Below are 17,849 nucleotides of genomic sequence, written 5' to 3'. Positions count from 1 at the left end.
GGGGGGGTGGGGTAAGGGGCTGGTGCCGATGGAGGTACCTGAAGACGGAGCCCTGGGAGAGGCCAGAGACCCCTCCCCGGGACACCCAGCACGTGCGCGTGGGGGAGGGCTTGGGCTGGACAGCGAGCTCCGGTCCGGCAGGGCGCTCTCCGTGCAGAGTTTGGGGAGGGCCGAGGGGGAGCGCGCGGGGGAGGAGGGAGCGGGAGGGGAGGGAGGAAGGGAGGGAGGCGGGCAGAGCGCAGTGCAGCGGTGGCAGAGGCGACGGCGGAGGGAGGGAGGCAGGCGGGCGGCGGCGGGGCCGCGGGGCGAGGCGAGCGCGGGGCAGCCGCGGCACAGGAGCCGCAGCCTCAGCGGGGCCGGGCCGGGCCGGGCGCGCACCAGTGGCGGCGGCAGCGGCAGCGGCAGCGGCAGCATCTCACTCGCGGAGCCGGCGCAGGTGAGGCGGGGGCGGCCGGGCCCGGGGCTCTGGGCCTCCTCCCCTCTTCCTTGGTCTCTATCTCCCTCCCGGCCGGCTTCCCTTCCACGGGCGCTCGGCCCCGGGACCCCTACCGGGCCAGAGCCCGAGCCGGAGCGCGTCCTGGGTCCCCTCGCCCCGCGGAGGCAGGCGCCTTGTCAGCGGTGACCTTGAGCGGGCACCGGGCGCGGGCGGGGCGGGCCGGGGTGGGCGCCTGTGGACCCGGCGCCTGCGGGCGCGGGGAGGGGGCGCGCCGTGTGCCTGTCGCGCGCAAACTTTCAGGGGCTCCGAACAGCCCCGGAGCGGGGGTGGGGGGGCCTTTCGGGCGCTAGAATCCCCCAATTTCTTCCTTCCCAGCTGGCTCTGACTCCTCTGCCAGGCTTCCCCCCCAGTATTGGGGGTCCCCTTTCTCCAGGCCCTGATTCCTGCAGTCTAGGGACGTGAGCAGAGCTGTGGACGTTGACCCATGGCTGGGGGCTTCTCTCCTCCGCAAAGGCGGTTTCCAGGCTTCTAAGGGCTGAAGCGTTCCAGGACCCTCTGCCTGGTGCTCTCTGCATCTCTGGCATTGCCTTTTCCTGGCGCCCCTCTCCCTGCCCGCAGCCCTTCCCCAAGCACCAGGAGTCCCCTACCTGGTGACACAAGAGCTCCAAAGCCGCACACTCAGTTGGACTCTCAGATCCGAAGCTTGATTTTTCAGCCCAGCGTCAAAGGGTCCTTGAGAAAGTGGGCTCAGGCAGGTACCCCCCTAGGGCCCCAAAGTGGGTCAGTATGTTTCTGCACACCTGGACTCTCCCAAGGGCATGGTCATTCTGAAGCGCTGTGGTCTCTGGAGAAACTATGTCTGGCCATCGGGTGTGTCTTAGCATCCTGGATCGTTAGTCTTGGAAAAGGGAAGTGAGGCCCAGAGAGGGTGAGCCAGCCTCAAGGTCACACAGCCAACCTCAAGAAGGAGCAAGAACTGGGCTTTCTTATAGTGGGTTGGGGAGGGATGGAGAGGACTCCTGTTTGGTTCCTACACCTGGGGGATTTGGGCTCTGTCTCTTACTAGCTGTGTGACCTCTGACAAGTCATTTCCCCTCTGACTCACTTTCCCCATGTGTAAAATGGGGGTAGCTACCTCACAGGGCTGTTCTGATGGCTGGGTTAATATTCTTAAAGTTCTTACTGTCATGCCTAGTATACGGTCTGTGTGCAAAAATTTTTGGCTACCAACGTGTGAAATTTCCTTTCTGGGCCTGGAAGGGAAGAAACCATTCCCATCCTCTCCCTTCTGCTTCTGGCACCTAGATTTAGGTGGGTTCTCCCCTGTGGCTGTGTGGGCTGCTGGGGAGCAGCACCTGCTAGAATCCTGAACCCCTGTGCCCTGTATGGAATGTTCAGTGGTGGCAAGGGTCCCAGACCCTCAAGCGCCCTCTGGACCTACTGGTTCGGCTAATGTAGGCTGTGGTTTCTTGCTGCTTCCATGGGGAGAACAATCCCTAATTTCTAACTGGGAAATGAAGAGAGGACCTTGCTGCAGCCCCAGGAAGATTCCCCCCTCTCCCCACAGTCTCATGGGGGAGCATCAGCCTCACCTTCCCCATCTGACCCACTCTTCTCCCTACCTCTGTGAGATGCCATTCCTTCTCTCAAAGGTACTATTGACAACAGAGGAGATGGAGCGGGGGGGAACTCATTCATTCATTCATCCATTCATTCTCCAAGCCTTGATTCATGCCTTCTTTGAGTCAAGAGGTGCTTGGAAATACTGTGAAATCAGCCATGTCTTGTAGTTATGAAGCTCCTACCAGGTGCCAGGTACCTGCTGGGTCCTGAGACACATTCATTCATTTGATAATTTTTATTAAGTACTTAATATGTGCTAAGCAACTGTTTGATGTGCCAGGGAGAATTGGTAAAATAAACAATCTGGTCCCAGCTGTCTAGGGTGACCATATAATTCGCCATCCAAACCAAGACACTTTTGAGAACAAGAGCGGGCATTATTAATAACACCAAGACCACAGACATAACCAGGACTGTCCAGCCAAACTGGGATGCGTGGCCATCCTGTGACCTTGTGTTTATACACCAGTGTTCGCGGAGAACTGTTAATGTTTTTTGAGCTTGCTTTCTGCCAGGCTCCGTTAAGCACTTTCAGGTTATCATTTGATTTAATCCTCCTGGGGCTGTGAAGCTGCTGTTACCATCTGCATGCAGCTGGTTAGTGGTGGGGCTGGGACCACCTCTGCTACTTAACTGATGGGCCGCCCCTGCCTCCCCAGAGATGGACAAGACCCAGGGCCCACGGGTGCTCTCACTCTCTCTCAAAGAGTCTCACAAACGACTGTTAGGAACACAGATGCTGTAATAGATGTGCCGCAGGGGCAGACAGAGGCACAGGTTCTGCCTGGAAAAGTCAGAGGCAGCTTCCTGGAGGAGAGGACCTTTGAGCTGGACCTTGAAACATGAGTTAGGATTTTGATAGACTATACAGTTGAGAGGAGGGCATCCAGGCCCAGGTTGCTAAGGCTTGGAGGTGTGGGGTATGTAAACTGTTTGGAGCTACCGCCCCAAGATAGGTCTGGGTCTAACTGTGACAGGACGAGCGTTAGATCTGAAACAGCAGAGCCAGTGGAGATTAAGTCCGAGACTGGTGTGCTGTGGAATTTTAGAAGGATGCTCTGAAGATGTGACTGTTGTAGAAGCAGGGTGTAGAGAGAGAATTTGTTGTACTAGATTTCCCTTTGAAAAGAATTTATAACCTGATCTATACTATGGAACAATTTCAGGGAAATTGTTTCGTTACATAGAATCACTGCAGAAGAATTTTACCATCATCTTTAGCAGTAAAAGTGTTTCACCAGGCAAGTGATTGCTGACAAGAGAAATATTAACCTACTTAAGGGAGAGAGTGTTTAGTAGCATTATTTGCAAATAAGGAATGTGCTCATTACAAGTTAAATCTTTTCTATTTGTTAAATCACATCCCAAAACTCTAACTTCCTCTTCTCTTCCCTCCTCTCCATGTCACCTCTGTCACCGTATATAAATCTGCAAGTGTCATGATTAAAACTGTATTTCTCTAGTAAAGTCTATTTCTTAGATTTTTCATTAATTCAGACTGGCCTTCTTTCCTATCCCCACCAATGGAGTGGAATTATTAGCTGTATGGCTACCTAAAAAATTGAATCCATTAGTAGAGAAACAAGAACAAAGGGGGTCAAATTGGGGCCTTGAGATTGAAAAATCAGGCTAGAAAGATTTGAGAAGCAGAAGAGAACTTGATGGAAGGCAGGGAAGGAGGAAGGAGCAGGGCCAGCTCTGTGGGCGTGTGACCTGTGAGTGAGGCGGGGCCCTGTGCTGAGAATGGCCCTACACTTGATTTAATTCTCTGTGGTTGCCATATTAAAATTCTTAATACTTTTGAACAGGGGACCCCAAATTTTCATTTTGCATTGGGTCCCACAAATTATATAGCCAGTCATGGGAGGGAGAGAGGAAGAGAGAGATGGGGGTAGGAAGACAGAGGGGAAAAGATAGAGCTAGGGGAGAGAGAAAAGAAAGTGACATTTCTAAAGCCCCTGCCATATGCCAGATGCTGTGTGAGACCATTTTCCATGTTTATCTACTTTATTCTTCATGACAATCCTATGCGGTAGGCAATATCATCCCTGTTTGAAAATGTAGATTTTATATGATTCAGGTACGGTAAGGCCAATAGATCAGGAGATGACTGCTATTGAAAAGACAGTTTGTGACTCACAGTTCCCAAGAGGAGGGGGCACACCACGCCATGGGAGCCCACACAGGGAAGCACCAGGGTCAGTCAGGAGGCCGAGGGAGCAGAGAAAAAACACCCACAGCAGCCTTTATTGTGGTTTCCACGGGAAGGAACAGGAGAGGCAGGGTAAGCAGGTCTAGGTTTGGCTAGTTAGAATAATTTCAGCGAGCTCTGGGGCATAGGGACTGTCCCTAGTTGTCTGGTATCTGGCCCTGGGGTGATTAGGGCAGGCAGAGCGCATGAGCTCCATAAAGGAGGTGGCGGACAGGAGCATGGGAGACTGTCCATGCTGTCTCTGCCCCTTCCCACCTGTCCTCACCCCAGCAGGTCATAGAACTTTAGAGCTAGGATATCCCTTGAAGAGTATCTGGGCCAACTCCTTGATTTCACAGAAAAAGTGAAAAGATAGGTCCAGAGAGGGAAAGCGACTTCTTCAGGGTCACACAGCATTTTGAGGGGTCTGAACTAGACCTAGAATTCGTGTCTCCTGCCACTTGAGCTACTACTTATTATTGTTTATTTCTTCCTAGAGTAGAGTTAGGACTAAGCCAGATCCACCAAACTGAACATGGTAGGGTCTGAGTTCCTGTCTCACTTAACGTCATATCCCCAGGGTGCCTGTAGCAGTAGGTGCTCAATACACTATTGTATCAGTTTCCTAGGGCTGCCGTAACAAATTAGCACAAACCGGGACACTTGAAACAACAGAAATCTATCCTCTCACAGTTCTGGAGGCTAGTAGTCTGCAGTCAAGGGGTCAGCAGGGCCACACTCCTTCTGAAGCCTGTCGGGAAGCTTCTGATGGTTGCCAGTCTTTGTTGTCCCTTAGCCTGTAACTACATTACTCACTACATTACTGCCTCTGTCTTCACACGGCTGCCCGGCCTCTGTCTGTCTCTATTTTCAAATCTCTCTCTCCTTATAAGGACAACAGTCATTTTAGAATAGAGCCCACCCTCATTGAGGATGACCTCATCTAAACTTGATCACATCTGCAAAGACCCTATTTCCAAATAAGGTCACGTTTACAGGTGCCAGGGTTAGGACTCCAGCGTATCTTTGGGGAGGACACAACTCAATGCACAACAACAATGAACCAGAGTGAGTGAACGTTTATGATTTGGGCCAAGAGGGAACTCCTCTCTCCCCCAAGATTAATACCAGTTCTGAAGAATCGAAAGTTCTTTAGAAGGAGCAAACAACAACTGTTCAATCCACATTTAGAGAGAAAATCAATCCACATTTAGAGAGAAAACAGCCCAAGTGTACACAATAGCATCTCCGTTTGAGCCAGCCTGCTTGCCCCGCAATCCTTGTGCCATCACTTTTCTAATCCTGTCTCTGTGATCCTGGATGAGTGAGGGGCTTCAGCTCTCTGTTTCCTTATCTGTAAAACAGGATACCATGCCTACCTCATGGGTGCTTTTGTGAGGAATAAGAGGAATTAAGATAAGTGATTTTTAGAACAGTGCCTGGCACACAGATGTTACTGTTAACCACCATCATCATCTTGTAACTTACATAACTTTTCACGTATCTTTGTGTCTTTCAATCTTCTTCACAGCAAGCCTGTAATATGGCTCTATAAATACCAGCTTCCTTCCCCGTAAGGTGGTTACTCATTGCTGAAGCCAGATCTCAAACCCCGTCCTCGGGTTTCCAGTTCCAAGCTGGCCTTACGGTGTGGCACCTGCTCCGGTAGCTGGAAGCCCACTGGTGTGAAGATGTTGCTAACGGATACTTCCTGGTTTCATGGGGCTGGGAGGTTGGAGAGGAGTGATATGTCAGGCCCTGGTAGGGGAGGATGTGAGGGGAAGGGGGCGGTACCCAGAAAGGGGAAACAGCCTCAGTAGCTGTTGCCCCCTTGTCACTGTGCTTCTCAGAGGTGGCACAGACTGGGTCTTCTATTTTTAACTTTGCATCCTCAGGCCCTGGCACATAGTAGGTGCCTGATAAATGTGTTGGATGAATGGATTTCTTATAAAACACAAATAGTCACTGCCCCCCACCCAACAACAACAACAAAATCCTGGGACGAGGCCACCTTGCCTAAGCAGTGATGGCTGTCCACAACTCACAGGTGGGCCATTGATGTGTGAGCAACTTCAAAAAACGTGCTTTTGATGCTATTTGAGGAAACTGGGTGAGCTGTGAAGCCTGGGGGTGTAAAAAGGGTCCAATACGTAGGTGGGATAGAAAAGGCACAGAGTGTGATGAACCGGCATTGGAGAGAGATGCCGCGTTGAATGAATCCCCCAAACGTTGTCATCAGCAGTAGATTAAGAACAGGAGGCCAAGGGAGTTCTCTCTCAGCAACTCAGTGCAAAGGGCAACCAGCTGAATTCCGAAGTAACCGCATGTTTTTATCAGCACTGACTCACATTTGACTGTTCGGTAACATCACAGTAGTTGAGAGTGCCTAGGAACAAATTCTGGACAGACCTTTTACTAGCTGTGTGACTTTGGGCAAGGGGCTTAACTTCTCGGTGCCCGTTTCCTCAGCAGTAAGAGAGGAGAATAAAAGTAGTGCATGGGATTGTTTTAAGAATTAAGATTTGTAGAGTGTTTAGCAAAAAGCCTGGACCGTAAATATCATCTCCCTCCTTTGCTGTCTTCTTCCTCCTCCCCAACCCTTCCTCTTCTCTCTTCTTTGTAATGTATTAATTGAATTAGTCATTAGTGCTATAGAAATATTTCCGGCTCCTTACTTTCTAGGTGCATGGTAAATGGAACTTCCTTGCCTGTTTTGATATTAGTTATAGCTGTGTGTCTTGCTTTGGCCAGTGAACTTTGAAAAGTGACATGTGTCACCCCTGGATGGAAACTTTAATAACCAGCATGCTGTTAGCCACTGCCCCCTTTTCCTCCCTTGGCAACCGAGGCTGCATGGAGACAGAGCCTCCCTCAGTCTGATTCCTGAGTGAGGGTGATGCAGAGCAGAGCCCTCAGCCAAACCGTGATGGCCGTGTAGCAGCGGTGAGAAGTGAGCCTTTGCTTTAAGTCACTGACACTTTGCTCTTATTTGTTAACTGCAGCATAACCCGGCCCGTCCTGTCTGATACGGGCAAGGCGTGAGTTAAAATAGTCACAACTTGTTTAGAGATATGTGTGTCTTTTAATTCCTTCACACGTGATGCCAAAAAATTGTAGTGTTTGAAGGTGCTGTGAAGACAAAACGTGTGAGAACCACTGCTCTGTGAGGTGAAGGCCAGTCTCCCTAGCGCAGAATATGTGGAGCTTACCAGTTTCACCCCAGCCTCATCTGCTTCTGTCCCACGTGGTCCATGCTCTGCCTGACAAGTCCACAGCATCCTTGAAATGGGCCACGTACTTGCACATCTCCAGGCCTTTGCCCATGCTCTGCCTAGAATGAGGCATCCCCCAGGAAATCATGTCACTTGATGAGTGGCTGTGGAGGGTGACGAGTGCATGGGGGGAGAGGGGGACATTGGGTTTGTTCTGAGAGACACAGAAGACCAGAATTAGGACTGAGAGTGAGATTGCTGTTCAATGTGAGAGAGGTTTTTAGCCATTAGGGCTTGGCCTGGCACAGTAGCGAGCTCACCACACTGGGGAGCTTCCACGTAGAGGTGAGGTATCATGGCCGAGGTTTCAGGTCAGCAGAACTAGCATAAACTTTTGAATCCTCTCACACATGACTTTAGGTGAGATCGTCCAAAGAAGGTGGATCTTGGCCGCAATTCTCTATTTCTTTTTCCCTTTTAAAAATAAAAGTAGCTCCCCCCCAAAAAAAAAAAAAAAAGTAGCTCCCCCGCCCCCAAATTATAGACATGTTACATAATGATTATATAATTATAAACAGTATTGGAAAGTATAAATAAAGTAAAACTTAAAGGAAATGCCATGAAACAGAGCTAACCTCCATTAACATTTGTCAAATGTCTTTCCAGACATTTGTCCATGATTGATAGGTAAATAGATAGATATTGTTTTTTTCTGTATCTTCTCTCACTCAGTAATAGAGTATGGACATCTTAAATATCAATAAATATACCTCTACCTTGTCTTTTATAAGTGGCTCTGCCATAATTTATTTAATGGATCCTTTCCTGATGGGCACTTAGGTTTTGTCCTGAATTGTGCCATTATGGACGACACCGTGATGAATGTCTTGTCTTTGGACCCCTGGGCATGTGTCCAGGCATCTGCTGAGGACACATTCCTAGAAGTGAAGTTGCTGAATCAGGCAAAACTGTTTGGGTTGAAAAAAGAGATGAGAGCCGTGGTACGATCAGGTAGAGGAATCACTTCTGGCAGAAGGGCAGCCTGCAAAGGGTCTGAAGGAGGAGGGAGATGAAAGGGAGATGGTGGCTGGTTTGGAAGGCTGGAGAGAGTGGAACAGATGGGGAGGACAAGGAGGGGGGCTGGTTTTAGAGGCCCCCAGTCCCGGTTTCGGGTGAGCCCTTCCCAAGGCAAAGGCTAACTGTGATGGCAGTTAAGATTTACATAGAGCCAGATAATTACAAGCGTGTTCATATGCACGGGTCCATTAGAGCCTCACCACCACCGTGCAAGGAAGGTCTCTGTCCCCATTTTACAGAGGAACAAAGTGAGGCCTGGAGAGCATGTGGCCAAGGAGCTGTTGTCTCCATCTGCAGTGTGTGGGCTCCTGCAGAGTCCAGACCTTTCCTCTGCACGCACCCTGGGCTAGCTCATGCCTCCCATCTGGACAGGTGCCACCTTGGCTGACAGGCCAGCTCTTTCTCACTCTTGGAAAGGAAGACTGATTGTCGGCAACTTCTTTGTGAAGCTTTTCCTCACAGCCCCTCACCCACGCCCAAAAGCAAGGCAGAGCTGCTCAGGGCTCAGAAAGATGTCCTGCAGGCCATCACCAGAGTGTTAACTCTTGTGTTTTCACTGTTGAACCAGGGAGTCTGCTTATGGCTTCAGTGAATTGGATCCCCTGACTCAACTGACAGACAATATGACCCTTTCTTATCTCACATGATCAAAAGCTCTGGAGTCTGTTAATTCAGCAGATCATGCCATGCCATCAAAAGCCACAGTCTTTCTGTCCTTCTCCTCTGCCGTCATCATCCAAAAGGATTCCTCTGTCCCGAGCATGCCCTGCAGATGCCACAGCATCCAGGGGACAAAAGGCAGAGGCATCTCTGTGTTTCTTTTATCAGGAGGAATTCTTTCCCAGAAGCCCCCCTGGCCGACTTTCCCTTCTGTCTCATTGGCTAGAATTGGGTCACATGGCCATGCCTAAACCAATCACTGCCAAGGGGACGTGACTAAGGGCTTTAAAGGACTTATCTCTGCATCAGTTGGGAGCACAGGTAGACACCCAACACAGTCAGGGCTCTGCCAGCCAGGAAGGGAATGGCCACTGGGGAGGCAGTCCCCAGGGTCTGCCCAACTGTGCTCACACTGCTGGCTCCTCTGCTAGGCTGGGAGCTGTGAGAGGACAGGGAATTGAGACTTACTCCTTCCTGTGTCCTCTACCGGCTAGCACAGGGCTTGGCACGTGGTGGATATTGAGCAAAATATTGGTTGAACGAATGAATGAAATGAATCAGTAGGTGTTTCTGGAGACGCCATTGAACCCTGAGATTTTAGGATTCTCTGTGCACCAGCAATGCCAGTGCTCTGTCGATTGGGGCACGGGGTGGTTTAGGTATTTCGGAAAGTATAGGAATGGCTTTGTCCTCAAAGATGTTGTAATTTGGTTGTGGGGGAAGCAGTAGAACCTAAACAATGTGTAGAATTGGGTCCTGGACTGTGGCACTGACCAGACATGTCATAGAAAGTAAATGCCTCCATAGTTGCCCAGAAAAGTAGGACAAGGCCCATTAGGGACCAGATGCTGTGAAGGGCAGAGGTGGGTGGTGGAGAAAAACACAGTGTGCTCAGAGAGTGGGTGTGAGTGTGGTGGATATGAGGCAGTGAAGGCACCCACTAGGCCTGAAGGGGACTTATTCCTGAGGGCCTACTATGTGCTGGGCATCGTACTTGTACTTATTTTGTCATATCTTTCCTGTGTCTCTGTGAAGTGGATCATTTTATCCCCATTTTGTAGACAGGGAAGCTGAGGCTCAGAGGGTGAGTTTGCTTGTCCGACATCACAGAGCCAGGAAGTGGTGGAGTTTGGCTGAGAAAGCAGATCTGTTCTGAAAAGCTGGCTCCGTTCTGCGAAAGGGCCGGGATGGCCTTCGAGGGCCCACCTAAGACCAGCAGGTGGTGGAATGAATGGGATAGGGGAGCCTGAAAACTGGCAGGAGGGTCTCGAGAAGCTTGGTGCTGTGCAAAGAGGGTGAGAAACATCCCAGTGGAAGAGGTGTTTATGACAGGATTCAGGGTGGGCCTGAGGCGCCACGGTCTTCAGCGTTGAACCTGACTTCACATCCCTGATCTGCCAGTTAACAGCTGTGACCTTGACAGGACATTTCCCTTCTCCATACCTCAGTTTCCCCATCTATAAAATGATGATAATAATTAAATATGCACCCAGTGCCTGGCACATAAGAAGAATTTAATAAGTGGAGCTATTATAATTATCAACATTGTTGTTGCTGTTGTTTTAGAACTTGGTGGATAATCACATCCAGGGGTGACTCCCTTGGTGAGGGGGTACTGTGTTCCAGCTCTGCCTTCGTCACCACCTCCACATTTGACCTTGACTTCATCCCCCACCAGCCCGGCTCTCCAGGCTTCATCTGCAAACTAAGGGGGTGGGCCAGTCGAATTCTAGCATCCTCCTTGTTCCAAAAGCCCTACTTGTGTGAGGTGGAAGGGGGAGGCTGCAATGACAAAGGGGATCAGAATGGAGTGAGGGTGTGTCAGGGATGCCTTTGTTCTGGAAAAGCAAAGGAAGGGAAGGGCAGTGGTTGGAAGGAACAGCAAAGAGGAGCCAGAGCAGGCCAGCAGCCAGCAAGGACGAGGCAGGTGTGCAAACCGGAGGCTGGGCAATTTAGAGGCAAACTGCTGAAACCAAACAGGCAGAAGCACGTTGAGAACAGCTGCGTCTGACACCTGCCCGCGTTGTGGGAGAACCAGAGAGAAAGAGAAGTCAATCACAACTCTTCCCGATGTTTAAAACCTGGGGGGCAGGGCATTGAAGAGCGTGTGTTCAAAGGCTGAAATTGAATTTCTCCAAAGTTTGCAGGAACACTGCAGTTATGCCTGAGAACATGTCTATGAAATCCCCTTGAAATCTATTTTTGGGCACAAGGTTTTATAACCAGAGTCAGAAATTGAGTGGAAGTGTGTGGGAGGCTGACCCTGGACGGTTTCCATGTTTGAGAGGAGGGGAAAGAGTATTTTTAACTGCAAACACCCTTGTCTCCTAGGGTGAGACTGGGGAAGAGGCAGTTTCACCACTTTGGGTTTCTCACCCATTGTCATGTTAAAACGGCAGCTGTCTTTGACAGAGTTGTTAAAGTTCCTTACTCAGAGTGGGTGGCCAGGGGCTGGGGATTGAGTGGGGGAACTTGCCTGGGACTTTTGTATATTGGAACAGAGATGTACGAATCTTCATTTGCCAGAGGCTCCTTCAAATCTATCTTGTGCAGTTGTCCCCGTGCCCAGGGAGCTGTGTCTGGCTGGAGGTTTCTCTGGCAGTGTTGTATCAGTTAGCTGTTGCTGTGTAACAAACTGCCCCAAACTCCGTGTCTTGAAGCAGTTGGTTTGTATTATTGCTGATGAATCTATACGTCAGCTGAATGGTTCTTACTGGGTTCCCTCACATGTCTGTGATCTGCTGTCGGTCAGATGGGCAGCTCTGTGATCCTAGCAGGCTCTTTCACAGCTGTGGGGGTGGGCTGTCTCTGGACTGGCCTAGGACAATCTCCATGGGACGACTCAGCTCTGCCCTGTGCTGTGTCTCTTCCTCCAGCAGCGCGCCTGGGTCTGTCCGTGTAGTGTTGGCAGGGCTGTGAGAGATAGGAGAAGCACCCAAGGGCTCTTGAGACCTGGGCTCAAAATTGGCACAATGTCACTTCTGTTGGCCAAAGCAAGTTAGAAGTCACCCCAAATTCAAGGATTGGCGAAATATGATGGCACCTCTTGATGGCAGTGTCACACTGGCAAGGGCTGGGATCCAGGCAGGCCTCTAACTGGGGCCGTCAATGCCTTCATTCTACACACATGCCAGCGTCAGCGTTGGCCTCTGGGCTGTCACGGTGGGTGGTTGTCTCTCTTTACAGTCATCCTGATGCTCAGGAGCCCCTTGCTGTGCAAAGAGTTTTCCACAAGAGTCTTATCTGTGGAATCAGGATAAGATATGCCCCCAAATAATGTGAGATCAATTTTCACTCACGAGACTGGCAAAAATTAAAAAGTTTGATGCACTCCAGTGTTGGTGAGGATGTGGGGGGAATAGATGCTCTGTCTACTGCTGATCAGGATTTCCATGCCATTTGAGGGGGCAACTCTGCTGTATTTCTTAGAATCAAAAATACATGTAAAGGTTAAACACCGTGTGGTATGAGCATCTCGTGGATGAACTATTAATACATGCAACCACCTGGATGAACCTCAAGGAGTGGAAAAAGCCCATTCCCAAAGGCTTACATGCTGTATAACTCCATTTAGGTAGATTGGTGAGATGACATAATTATAGGGATGGAGACCAAGTTAGCGGTTGTCAGGGGTTAGGGATGGGGGAGAGGGGCATGCAACATATAGGGGAAGTACGAGAGGGCCTTGTGGGGATGGTGCAGTTGAGTGGCTTGGTGGGGCTGGTGTTTATACAAAGGTACACACGTGATAAAATTGCGGAGAGCTACACGCGCGTGCATACACACCCGTATGACTGGTGCAGTCTGAATAAGCCTCTGGGGATTGTGGAATGTCCATTTCTTGGTTTGACATTGTACTCTGTTTATGCAAGATCCTGACTTTGGAGGAGGCTAGGGAAGGGTGTCTGAGTCTTCCCTGTACATTTCTTTGCAACCCCCCCTGTGAATCTATAATTATTTACAAATAAAAGTTAAAAATAAATACACAGGCTCTCTGGCCTGGTGAGTCCACAGTGATGCTAGTGTCTGCCATAGAGCATGGTCCTGTGCACCAGGAGGCTTATGCAGACGGTCACCAAACATTCTTTGATATCAAAGCATTGGAAGTGACCTGGAAACAACCTGAATGTATTCTTTCACCTAATAATCATTTATTGAGTACCTACTCTGTGCCAGGCACTATGCAGGCTCTGGGGACATAGCCATGAGCAAAGTAGCCCAAGCCCCTGCCCGTATGGGTTCACATTCCAGTGACTGTCCCAGCACAGGGAGCTGATTCAACCACAGGGTAGCTGTGCCAAGGAATCTCATGTAACAGAAACAAAGAGATGAGGTGGATCCCAGTCTCTGTGGACTCATATGGTTCTGTCTCCAGACCACATCACTGTGAGGAAAGAGCAAGAAGCAGAATCAGGCATTTGGTACGACGTTTATTTAGAAAAGAACAAAGAACCACAGTCAAATAAAGGAAGGACCAAGCTTTGGCGTGCACTTTGCAGACTGTTAGGTGGGCCCCCCTACCCAGAATGGAAGGCCCACGAGGGCAGGGAGTTGTGGCTGTTTTGCCCTTGCACCCCCACCTGTGCAGGCCTGGCACATAGGAGGCACTCAAATATCTGCTGAAGGAAGGAGTGAATTGTACCCATTTTACAGGTTGGCCAATGGAAGTGTGAGGTCCTTAGCGATGATATACTGGCTTTACCCCTCGAAAGAGCTGCAAAGTGTGGATCGAATACCCTTGACCTTGAGGCTACCGCATACTTTTCTTTCACCCATTTCCCAACCCCAGGAGGCTGCGATGGTCAAGTCTTAGGTCTTCTTGTCCACACTGGCTGTTGGTTGTGGAATGAGGTCATCCTTTTGTGGTTTGTGATAACAGTGTGTCAGGCATGCCTGTGCCATTATCTCATTTAATCCTCCCATTAATCCTGTTTTGGGGGAAACGGATATTCACACATTTTCTATCTGATCTCAGGCCCCAGCCCCTCCTGTAAGTTTTTAGGCACACAGTGCCAGATGGCTGGAAGCAGAAGAGTCTGTTATGGGACACATAGACCTTCTCTGGAGCTTGCATGAGTGGCGGGGGTGGGGTGGGCTGGTGCTGTGGCACGTGCTCTTTACTCTCTGGTCCCCCCTCAGCCCATTAGTGAGCCCACCGTGTATCCTGGGGTGCACGGGGGAGGCTCCTCTCGGATGGGAGAGCCTCTGCAGCCTGCTGCGTCCCTTCATCTCCGTAAGCCCTGCATGTGGCTTCGAACAGAACGCCAAATAGACTCTTGGGGACGCTTGCTGGGTTGGTATGAGTTGAGATTTTTTTTAATGGCAAGTGCTGAATTTTCAATCACAAGTAACACTTGTACAACACTGAGCTTTTAAGGTAAGAGAAGAGCGGTTTCATTCCCTTAACCCACGTGACAGGTTTATGTGTGGGATAACTTAACCAGCGAGGACACGATGATGAAAGCAGCTCACTCATTCACTCACGCGTTCATTCACCAAACATGTCTTAGGCCCTGTTTGAGCCCGTGGCTGGCCCTGAAACCTTGTGGTTTGAGCATCGCCATTCTCAGGACGAGAAGCACGGACACAGTTTACCAGTTTCACCTAGGAATCTGCCTCCTGGGGGGTCACAGCACACAATTTGCTGGGACAGCAAGCCTCCTTTCCCTACCCGAGGACCACAAACATCCTTCCAAGTGCTGGCCAAAGACAGTGAAACTGAAGGTGCTCTCGGGTCACTGAGGGGATCAGTTCAGACCAGGATCCCCTGGAATGGGGGCAGCCAGTCGTGATCATGACCTCGATGTGTTCCGTCATCCGTTTCCTGCCAGGTCCCCTCAAACATTTATCACCCAGTTGCCAGAAAAAAGCTGCGAGGCCAGATGACTTGTCTGCAGCCAATGAGCCTCGGCGCCCACAAAGCAGAAATTAATGAATGATGGTTGGGGAGAGAGGCAGGGAAGAGGACAGCAGCTATTTTAGCTCACTCTGCCAAGCAGAGCCTAATGCCTGCATCTGTGTATTAACTCTGTCCGCTCTCTGAGCAGAAATTGAAGTCACGTTGGCTTCGGTTTTGTTTGCTCGCCAATTCCAAGCTCCTCAAGTTGGTACATCTTGTAAAAATATGCAGATTTTAAATTAATAAAAAGAAAATAGAGCTACTGTGAAGATTGATTCCATTCCCACTCTCTCTTTCTAACTTAATATGATTCATCAAAACCTTCTCTGAGCCAGCCAGTAAAATGGACGAAGGTCAGAATGACCTGAGTTCAAATCTTGACTCTCCCACTTTCTGTCACATGACCTCCCTGGGATTTAGTTTTCTCAACTATAAAGTGGGGGTTGGAAGATTAAGGGAGATACTCTGTGGGAGGGTTCCCAGCACCTGTGACTCCTGCACTGACGTTAGACTCATATATACCAAGAAAACCATCGCCCCCCGCAGCCTTTTCCTGGGATGAGTGTGGTCTCAGGTTATTGAGATTTGGATGTGAGCTGCTGTGTGATCCTGGGGAAATTAACATCACTGGGTTCATCCACTGGAGACATGGGAGGATGGAAAATCTCCATCCTTCTGCCTCAGTGTTCAGGTCTGGGGCAGAGGAATGGAAATAAAATGTTCATTGATTATCAGATGTTGCTGAGCACCTCCTAAGTGCAGTCACAGGGAGACCGTGGGGACCTCCTGGTGACTTCCGCTGCTGGCCTTTGGCACTGGGCTGACGCATCACAGAAATGGACCTGTGTTGGGTCTGGTTGTTCTCTGAAAAGTGGCAGTTCATTTTCATGGATAAACCTGAGCACTTCCCCTCCTGGTGTTTGTGTCAGGCTCTAGGTAGAGGACCTGGCGTGGAGGACCAGGAGAAATAAATGTGAGTTGGGTGCTAACAGCAAAGGCTGTCAGGGTAAAGCCCAAGGGATCTACAGAGGGGCTGTCTTGGTGGTGGGCCCAGAAAACCACAGCTGGAGCAGCCACGGGGCCCAAGCCCTCTCCTGGCCAGATGGACCTGCTGGTCTGGTCCTCCCGTAGCTGCTGGGGCATGTGGGGCCTGGGAACCAGCAAAGGGAGAGTGGCTTAATGTGATGGCCCCAAGGGCCTGCCTCACGATACTCAAAGCCTAGAATGCTTTCCTTCTCGGCATGATCCATTGTGTGGTTATTTATGAATGTCACCCTATAAACAGTCCTGGGAGGTAGAGATCTCTCTATCCCCATTTTGCAGATGAGACCCTGAGCCTCCAGGAAGCTAAGGAACCTTCCAGAAGTCACAGAGCCAGCAAGTGGCTCAGCCAGAATCCACCCCCCCACCAGCCCCACCCCAAGGCCTGTACTGTTTCCATTCTTATTTTTAAAGAAATATTCCCATTTTTACCGGAAAGCATCTGCTAGGAAGAAGTGGAGACCTGGAGCAGGCCTTCAGAAAGTGCCTTCCCCATGGACAGTAATTCAGTGAAGACTCAGCAAACACTTGTCGAGCACCTGTTTCGCATCAGGCTGTTTGGGTGTTTGGGAGTCACAGGTGGACAGAGAGGAGCTCAACAGGGGGTTATGGATTGAGTTTTAAAACCATGATTCAAAGGCTTTTCTAAAATGGATTTGCGTATCTTTTAATTCAAAGCCAGGTGAAAGTTATCAGACCATCTTTCCCATAGCTATGTGAATGATTTTCCTCTAGGAGTGGATTTTGCTGCCCTTCTCTTTCTCGCCATACAGCATTGCTGTCTACAGGTGCAAAGTCACTTCTCTGTCTCTGGGGGTGATTCTGAGAAAAGTTTTATGCATCTACCTCACACAGTTTAATCATCAAAAGGTAGAGAGTCAAAATTGCTTAACAGCTTAAGTGAGTGACTATAGCAAGTAACAAACTTTGGAAGCCTCAGTTTCCTCATCTATAAAATAGAGAAAATAGTACCTTTTTTTTTGTAAGGAGACATTGAGATATGGGGACATATATATCTATGTCTGTTTATCTCTATGTATGTATCTATCCATCCATCCATCTCTCCATCTGTTCATCCATCCATCCATCCATGTACACATCCATCTGTCTATCTATCCATCATCCATCCATGTGTTCATCAATGCATGCATCCATCCAGGTACACATCCATCTGTTTATCTATCTATCCACCCATCATCCATCCATCCATCCATCCATCCATCCATCCGTTTATCCATCACTTATACTGGCACGTGTGAGTACTCAGTAAGTGTCAGCTGTTCAGAGGATGATGGTACAGGGTTCTACACTAGTGATGGCTCACCCTGTGGGTTGGATGTTGCTCCTCCTATTGATCTTAAAAGGGCCTCATTCACGAATCGGGGTGTATCCTCTTCTGTGTCAATCCCCAATGATGAACAATCATAGCTATGACTTAGCTCCCTCCCAGTCCCTTTTCTGCTTTGCCCTTTCCAAATGAAGACTCTCATTCTTTTGACATGAACATTATTTCCACAGTTTGTCCCCAGAGCCTTTGTGTCCGCTCTGCAGTGTGAGGACAGAATTCTCTGTAGGTGGTGGGTGGTGGAGGTGGATTGGTGTATATGGGCAGGGACTTGGCCCCCTCCCTTAGTTTTAATCTCTGCATGATCTCTGGGATTGGCCTCTGCTCTCTCTAGAATGTTCTTCCTTCTCCTGTTCACCCCAGCC

At 49.7% G+C, this 17,849-nt stretch overlaps 1 protein-coding gene across 1 annotated transcript in view; it reads left to right on the top strand.

The window, feature by feature from the left end:
* The first annotated feature begins 369 nt into the window (after positions 1-369).
* Positions 370-17,849, top strand: part of ATP2B2 (ATPase plasma membrane Ca2+ transporting 2) — a 358,026-nt gene continuing 340,546 nt past the window's right edge. The window contains exon 1 of the mRNA XM_036869343.1: positions 370-436. The gene's annotated coding sequence lies outside the window, so the exon portion shown is untranslated. The remainder of the gene's footprint in view (positions 437-17,849) is intronic.

Source organism: Balaenoptera musculus, chromosome 11 (genome assembly GCF_009873245.2).
Source record: "Balaenoptera musculus isolate JJ_BM4_2016_0621 chromosome 11, mBalMus1.pri.v3, whole genome shotgun sequence".
In the NCBI taxonomy this organism is placed as follows: domain Eukaryota; kingdom Metazoa; phylum Chordata; class Mammalia; order Artiodactyla; family Balaenopteridae; genus Balaenoptera; species Balaenoptera musculus.
Note: the sequence above shows the minus strand (reverse complement) of the source record. Positions and strands in the feature narration are given on the sequence as shown.